Genomic DNA, 8,796 nt, shown 5'->3' with positions numbered 1-8,796 from the left:
AGCCACGTAGCCCAGACCTGTGCTCCGAGCGTGGGGTATCCACTCATGTATCATCAAACACTGCTCGTTGGCTGGACACTTAATGGGTAAGTCCTCTCGATGCTGCGGATGAGTAGACTTAGCCTGTTGTCCCTCATCTTCTCTAGTAGGAATTAACCGAGGGGGGGGGGGGGGGAGGATAGTCTGGGGGGGGGGTAGGAGCGGAGTCTCATGGTGAGCATCGGAGCGTCGTGCAGGAGGTGTGACACTTCTTACCAGTCAAGCGTGTTAGCGGTGGAAGGCAGTGTGTCAGTGGGGTGGTCCTAGTATGGTTTACTTATGAGCCCCAGTCACCAGCCATCCACATTTCCCAGATTTTTTCGTATGATTTTATATTGCCTCTCACTTGTGCTGTGAGGTCGTCCATAACCCGTATGTCCTTTATTTTAGAAATTAGTGCGGTCACCTGGGGGATTTCTGGTTTAAGCCAAGCCTGTGCCATGGTAAGTCTGGTTGCTAACGTGATTTTATGCAACAGTTTTTGTTGCTTCCTAGGCCAGTCGTCTAGAGTTCTCGAGAGTAAGAACACCCATGGGTCTATCGTTACGTGCCTGTGGAATACTTGTTGCAATAGGTTCCCTACATCTCTCCAGAAAGCCTGTGCTTTAGGGCATACCCACCACATATGGATGTAAGTCCCCTTATGCCCGCACCCTCTCCAGCATAGGTCGTCGGGTTTTTCCCATGCGGTATAGTTTTGCCGGGGTCGTATACCATCTCAGCATGGTCTTGTAGGCCTGCTCTTGTTGGGTGACGCATATCGAGATGGTTTTGTTCGCTTCCCAGATTTCCCTCCAATCTGTGCCCTCTAGTGTCTCATTGAGGTCAGTTTCCCACTGTGTGGTGTAGGGGAGGTTGCCCCAATCTGAGCTGTTTGTGCATAGGTGTGCGTAGAGGTTAGATATCAACCCCTTTGGGGGGTTTTCTCTGAGGCACATTCGCTCGAAACCTGTGAGTGCAGTGGTTGCTGCCGTTTTTGCTAAATTATGTTGTGCGAAATCACGAATTTGCATGTATCTAAAGAAGTCTGAGGGGCCTAACCTGGTCCTTTCTGTCAGCATGTCGAACGTCACCAATTGGTTCCCTTCATATAAGTGTAACGCCCTCTGTATCCTCGCCTCCTCTATGTTTTTAAAATCTTGGGCCCTCATACCCGGTAAGAAAGCTCTATTTCGAAACAGGGGCATCATTGGGGAGGGGGCCGAGGTTAGTTTGAATTTTAGGGCCGTGGAGTCCCATACCCGTAGGGAGTTCAGTATGGCTGGGCAGCCCGTGCGCAGGATAGCCCTGTGTTCTCTCAGTACCCATATGTAGAATTGGGGCAAGTCGGCACCCGTGAAGCCAGCTTCAAGGTCTGCCCATCTGCGGTTTCCCGGTGTTGAATGCCACAAGGCCACCTGTGCAAATTGAGCCGCTAGGTAGTAGTTGTAAAGATGGGGTAACCCCAACCCCCCTCCATCTTTGGGTCTGTATAATATGTTGCGGGCCACCCTGTGTCGTTTGCGCTGCCATATAAAGTCTCCGATAGCCCTCTGTAAGGGGGCCAGGTCATTTTTAGTGACGGGGATGGGGAGGGCTTGGAAGAGGAAGAGGAGCCTGGGGAGTATATTCATTTTGATTGTGTGTACTCTCCCTATCCAGGATATGGGCTTATCAGTCCATTTGTCAAGGTCCGCGTCCAGGGTCTTGAGAAGGGGGGTGTAGTTAGCTCCGTACAGCTTTCGGGGATCAGCCGTCAAATGTATCCCTAGATACTTGATCGCGGTATGTGTTATGGGTATGTGGTGGTGATTCCTAATGTGCATCGTGTCGTTCGCCGTCATGGCTATTGGGAGGGCAGTGGATTTTGATAAGTTGACTTTATATCCTGAGAGGGCTCCGTATTCTGTTAGGTCTCTGTCTAGAGCCGTCATCGAAGTTCCTGGATTTGTGAGGGTGAGAAGGACATCGTCTGCATATCCTGAGACCTTATATGTTTGGTCGCCCACTGTGATTCCCTCTATGGCCTTGTTTGTTCTAATTGCTTGCAGCAAGGGTTCTAACGTGAGTACGAATAGGAGGGGCGATAGTGGGCAGCCTTGGCGTGTGCCGTTATGCAGGGTGATGGGGGATGTCTTGGCGCCGGGGATCCGTATGAGTGCCTTGACGTCGGTGTACATGGCTTGGATCGTTTTTATATATGTGTCTGGGAATTGGAGATGTCGTAAGAGTTCAAACAGGTATAACCAATTAACTCTGTCGAACGCCTTTTCGGCGTCTAGAGAGAGAACGAGCGTAGGGGTTTGTGAAGTCGTCTGTGTCCAAATAAGGTTGATGTTACGTCTGGTATTTTCGAACAGTTGGCGGTCGGGGATGAATCCTACTTGGTCGGGATGGACTAGTTTATGTATGTGTGGGGACAGTCTGTCTGCTAGTATCTTAGCTAATAGTTTTACGTCGTGGTTGATCAATGATATGGGCCTGTAATGTTCCGGGTATGACGCGTCCTTCCCCGGTTTAGGTATTAATACTATGTGGGCTGTTGACATATCTGGGTCGGGGCGTCCGCCCTGCATCAGGTGGTTAAACCATCCTAGCAGGTGGGGTATCAGTTCCTCCCTATACGTCTTGTTGTCAGACCTTCCGGCATTCGCTAACCGTGGACTTCCGGGTTCTCGGAGCGCGGCCACTCCCCCTCCTATGACGTGGTCGTTCCCAGGGTTCATAGAGAGTCCGCGCCAACACCACAGTGCTTGATCAACTCGAAAGCTCCCGCGAACTTCAAACTGGATATTTACTTCTACTGTGTATCGGACCCGGACTGTTTAATCATTTACCCTCCTTCTCCTCTCCTACGACCTCGGACTGTTTCTGGACATTCTCTTGCCTGTTGCAACCTCGATCCTCTGTGGAACCTCCATCACCAATTTGGATTATCTCTCCTTCATAAGTTAAGTAAACCAGATTGGCTCAAGTTTAATATAAAACCATCTCTAATCTAAGTGGTTTGCATTCTGCTCCACTTATTAATTATCTGCATCCTAATTTGGAACTTCTCGCTGGTTGTGTTAAAGTTACCTTATCCTAAAACAACTTCAAACACCGCTGCTGGTTATAACCTGCCAGGAATTAAAGAGACAGTTCAAAATTGATTATCTTTTTTATTTTAAAGTAATAAACGTTATCAAATTCAGAAATCTGCAGTTGTTTCCATCTTATCAACAATTGAGCGTTACAGATTGATCAAGCCTAATTAATGGATACAGCAGATCTCACTTCTGAAATCACCAGATTAAACCAAAGGGTGGATACTCTCACTCAAGGCATGCAAGATCTACAGATCACCAATGAAAGAATCCTTACTTATGTAAGGGACTTGCAAACCCATACTCCTCACACAGTTACACACTCGGCTAGTGACCCTGCTGTCTCCAACCCCGAAAAATTCTCTGGAGACAGGTCCCAATACCGAGAGTTCATCAATTCTTGCAAGTTGTTGATTGCATTAAAACCCCGATCATATCCCACAGAAAGATCTAAAGTCTGTTCTGTTATTTCATTTTTGAGAGGTGAACCCATGGCCTGGGCCCATTCCTTTCTTGAGAATGATGATCCCATATTGGATTCTCTGGATGAATTCTTTGAAGCCATGTCTCTCCTTTACGAAGACCCAAACAAACAAGCGACTGCAGATTTCACCATCAGAACACTGCAGCAAAGAAACCGGCCTGTTGAAGATTACATTGCTGAATTTAAACGATGGGCACCTGAAACTCAGTGGAATGACATAACTCTACGTAACCAGTTCCGTATTGGGTTATCTGAAGCTGTCAAAGATGAGCTCTCCAGAACTGAACTACCTACTACACTAAATACACTTATTCAACTGTCAATCAGTATCGACAGAAGACTTAGGGAAAGAAAAGCTGAGAAATCACTCACTAGCTCTCTATGGAAAAAACCCTTCACCTCTTCAAAGGCACCGGAGAAACCTATAACTCCCGCTGAACCTATGGAAATAGGGGTTGTGAGAAGTCCTCTTACTCCAGAAGAGAGAACCAGAAGAAGACAACTGAACCTCTGCATGTACTGTGCTTCGCAAGAACATGTGGTCCCAGACTGTCCCCTATTGAAACGTCCAAGAGGCGGTAAGCATGGTTCTACCACGGCTATAATGAGTGTACTTCCTTCTAAACCAACCTCTCATTTCTCCTCTGTCTCTCTCATACTACAGTGGGACAAAGAAAGAATTACTACTAAGGCCCTTATTGATTCCGGTGCTAATGGGGTGTTCCTGGACTCATCCTTTGTTACAAAAAATAAAATTCCTTGTGTTCAAAAACGTAATTCCGTCTCTGTCAGAGTTATTGATGGCTCCTTAATCTCCTCGGGGCCCATTCGCCTTGAAACTGTCCCTTTAAGGATTACTACTAATTATGTCCATTCTGAATTTCTTGTTTTTGATGTCATAAATTCTCCTCTTTATCCTATAATATTGGGGATAGACTGGTTACGGACTCACAACCCACTTATTACCTGGGCTCCTTTCTCTCTCACGTTTAACTCTGCATATTGCCAGAAAACATGTCTACAACACATCCCCATTTTGCATGTTACTAGGGAATCCACTATACCTTCCAGCTATTCGGAGTTTGCTGATGTGTTCAGTAAAAAGGAAGCAGAGACACTTCCTCCTCATCGACCATATGATTGTCCGATTGACCTTGTTCCTGGTGCTCCTATCCCTTTTGGACATATTTATCCCCTCTCTGAATCAGAACTAAAAACCCTCAAGGAATACCTAGATGAAAACCTCCGGAAGGGGTTCATTAGACCTTCCTGTTCACCAGCCGCTTCCAGCATGTTTTTTGTGAGAAACAAGGACCAGACTATACGCCCCATCATCGATTACAGGTCTTTAAATAAAATAACTATTAAGAATCGTTACCCTCTTCCCCTGATCAATGAGTTGATTGAAAGATTAAGAACAGCTACCATCTACACTAAACTTGACCTTCGTGGAGCATATAACCTTGTTAGAATCAAGGCCAATGATGAATGGAAAACGGCGTTCAGAACCCGATATGGTCTTTACGAATATCTTGTCATGCCCTTCGGGCTATGTAACGCCCCTGCAACCTTTCAGCATTTCATTAACGATATCTTCCGAGATCTCCTAGACGTTTGTGTCATCATTTACTTAGATGATATTCTCATCTACTCCAACAACCTTGAAGAACACAGAAAACACGTGAGATGGGTATTATCCAGATTAAGAACACACAAATTATACGCAAAACCAGAAAAATGTATATTTGAAGTCAATGAAATCACTTTTTTGGGATATGTTATCTCCCCTCATTCAATAAGTATGGATACCTCCAAAATAGATTGCATTGTCAACTGGTCTACTCCTACTAATACTAAAGACTTACAACGTTTTTTGGGATTTGCCAACTTCTATAGGAAGTTCATTAAAAATTACTCTAAGGTTGCTCATCCCCTCAACCTGCTCAATAGCAGTAAACGATCCTTTGCTTGGAACGAAGAGGCTCAAGCAGCCTTTGATGAATTAAAACGGAGATTCACAAGTGCTCCCATTCTTCAACTACCTAATCCTGCTTTTCTCTACGTCATGGAAACGGATGCTTCTGATACAGCTATCGGGGCTGTACTCTCTCAACACCAAACGCCTCAAGATCCTCTCCATCCAGTAGCTTTTTTTTCACGATCTTTGTCTCCTGCTGAACGCAATTATCCTGTAGGAGAAAAAGAATTATTAAGTATTAAAGCTGCATTCGAAAACTGGCGTCACATACTTGAAGACACACGCACTCCTGTAATTGTTTATACCGACCACAGGAACCTTGAATATCTTCATTCCAACAAAACACTCTCTGCCAGACAAGTACGCTGGAATCTTTTCTTTTCCCGTTTTAATTTTCAAATCATCTACAGACCGGGATCCAGAAATAAAAAGGCAGATGCCCTGTCCAGAATTCACCAAGATCTTCCTGTAAACGAAACTCAACCTCCTAAAATCATAGGTATTATTTCGTCATTAACTGATGAGATTAAACATCTTAAAGAAGAAGATCTTGAACTTCCCAAACAAGACAATCTATCAAAAAAGGACGGGTTGTACTACTTCAAAGACAGGTTATACATTCCTCCCTTGCTTAGGAATAAAATACTCTCCTTGATTCATGATTCCCCTCTGGCTGGTCATCCTGGTACAAGAAAAACACTGGAGCTGTCTAAAAGATATTACTGGTGGCCTCGCCAGGACAGAACCATAGAATCTTATGTCAAAAACTGCCCAACCTGTCTGAGATCAAAATCTGACCATCATCCACCATTCGGTCAATTACTGAGCCTACCTGTTCCAGAAAGACCTTGGCAGTCCATCTCAATGGATTTCTTGGTAGAACTCCCTCCTTCGCAACATCATACCACCATTCTGGTGGTGGTAGACCGTTTCACCAAGATGTCCCATTTTATTCCTTTAAAGAAATTACCCTCTTCATCTGAACTTGCAAAAGTATTCATCAACAACATCGTGAAACTCCATGGTCTTCCTGAAGAAATCATATCAGACAGAGGAACACAGTTCACCTCCAAATTCTGGAATGAGATGTGTTCCTCCCTCAACATTCAACGTAAATTATCTTCAGCCTATCATCCTCAAACCAACGGACAAACAGAGAGAGTTAACCAATGTCTTGAACAATACTTGCGGTGTTATTGCTCTCATTTACAAGATGATTGGATCACGTGGTTACCAATGGCAGAGTTCTCATACAACAACTCGGTACACGCTAGTAGCAAAATGACTCCATTCTTCTCAAATTTTGGATTCCATCCTTCTTCATTTCCCGATCAAGGACTTCCTTCTTCTAATCCATACGTCTCCAACCATAACTCGTTCATGTCTGCCCTCTTCCTCAAGTTACGTGATAACCTTAAAAATGCATCATCTGCTCAGAAAAAGTTTTTCGATACTGGTAGACGACCTTCCCCTACTTACAAGGTTGGTGATCTCGTATGGCTCTCTTCAAAAAACATTGTTACCAACCGTCCCTCAAAGAAACTAAGTTCACTCTTCCTTGGCCCTTTTCGTATATTGTCACTCATCAACGAAAACGTGGTTAGATTGAAACTTCCACCTACCATGAAACTGCATCCAGTCTTCCATGTGTCGTTGCTTAAACCACACCACTCCGACCCTTTCATGAGGGATGTTCATACCACTCCTGATCCCATTCTGGTACAAGGTGAAGAAGAATACGAGGTTCAGAGGATTCTCGACTCACGAATCCATCGTGGTTCCTTACAATATCTTGTCCGGTGGAAGGGCTACGGTGTTGACGAAGACTCATGGGTGTCGTCCTCCGCGGTGCATGCTCGTCGACTTATCAACGCGTACCATGCTCGCTACCCATCCAGACCTCGTTGACAGCATCCGGTGGCTGCTTCTTATGAGGGGGGTTCTGTCAGACCTTCCGGCATTCGCTAACCGTGGACTTCCGGGTTCTCGGAGCGCGGCCACTCCCCCTCCTATGACGTGGTCGTTCCCAGGGTTCATAGAGAGTCCGCGCCAACACCACAGTGCTTGATCAACTCGAAAGCTCCCGCGAACTTCAAACTGGATATTTACTTCTACTGTGTATCGGACCCGGACTGTTTAATCATTTACCCTCCTTCTCCTCTCCTACGACCTCGGACTGTTTCTGGACATTCTCTTGCCTGTTGCAACCTCGATCCTCTGTGGAACCTCCATCACCAATTTGGATTATCTCTCCTTCATAAGTTAAGTAAACCAGATTGGCTCAAGTTTAATATAAAACCATCTCTAATCTAAGTGGTTTGCATTCTGCTCCACTTATTAATTATCTGCATCCTAATTTGGAACTTCTCGCTGGTTGTGTTAAAGTTACCTTATCCTAAAACAACTTCAAACACCGCTGCTGGTTATAACCTGCCAGGAATTAAAGAGACAGTTCAAAATTGATTATCTTTTTTATTTTAAAGTAATAAACGTTATCAAATTCAGAAATCTGCAGTTGTTTCCATCTTATCAACAATTGAGCGTTACACTTGTAATAGCTGCCCTCATAGCCGTCTGGGCCCGGGGCTTTATGTCCTTTAAGTCGAGTGATGGCTCTATCTATTTCTTTTTTTTTTTTAATTCTTTATTTTGGTGGTGCATAGCAAGGTCATGGTATTACAATACACTTTTAGCCAGACATTGGCTGCAGCATTATACGATGGTAAAGCTTTAACAAGGCACCTTTTTGGTTTTATAGATAGATTTACAAGAATGAGCAGTCGGTTTGGGTTAATGGTTAATGGTAAAGGGTTAAGACAAGTAATAGAGGCATATCAGTGTAGTAGCATCATAAGCGTTACATAATAGGTTTCTCAGACTGATTCTGCAAGTGATCTTATGCAAAGTTGTGAGGACGCTTAAGAAGTTAGTGACAAGCTGCCATGGTAGGTATATTCAACTTGCGTATAGTACTGCATAGCATGCTATTCTACGTACATGTGCTTCCCATAGCATAAAGATAAACGTGCACGTTGTATATCAGTGGGTCCTGTCAACATTTACTGTGCCCGCCTAGCAGACCGTAAGCACTTGGACAATCCCAGTGTGTAATTAGACTAAGCCCATGTGCTGATTTTACATGGAGCTACATGGATAAGCGCACATTTTTTTAAAAAGAAAAAAAGTACAACAATTAACATGCAAGATTTAAATGGTTAACATTAATGCGG

The sequence above is a fragment of the Pelobates fuscus genome, chromosome 3 (assembly GCF_036172605.1).
Source record: "Pelobates fuscus isolate aPelFus1 chromosome 3, aPelFus1.pri, whole genome shotgun sequence".
Taxonomy (NCBI): domain Eukaryota; kingdom Metazoa; phylum Chordata; class Amphibia; order Anura; family Pelobatidae; genus Pelobates; species Pelobates fuscus.
The sequence above is the reverse complement of the archived record's forward strand: the minus strand, read 5'-3'. Positions refer to the sequence as shown.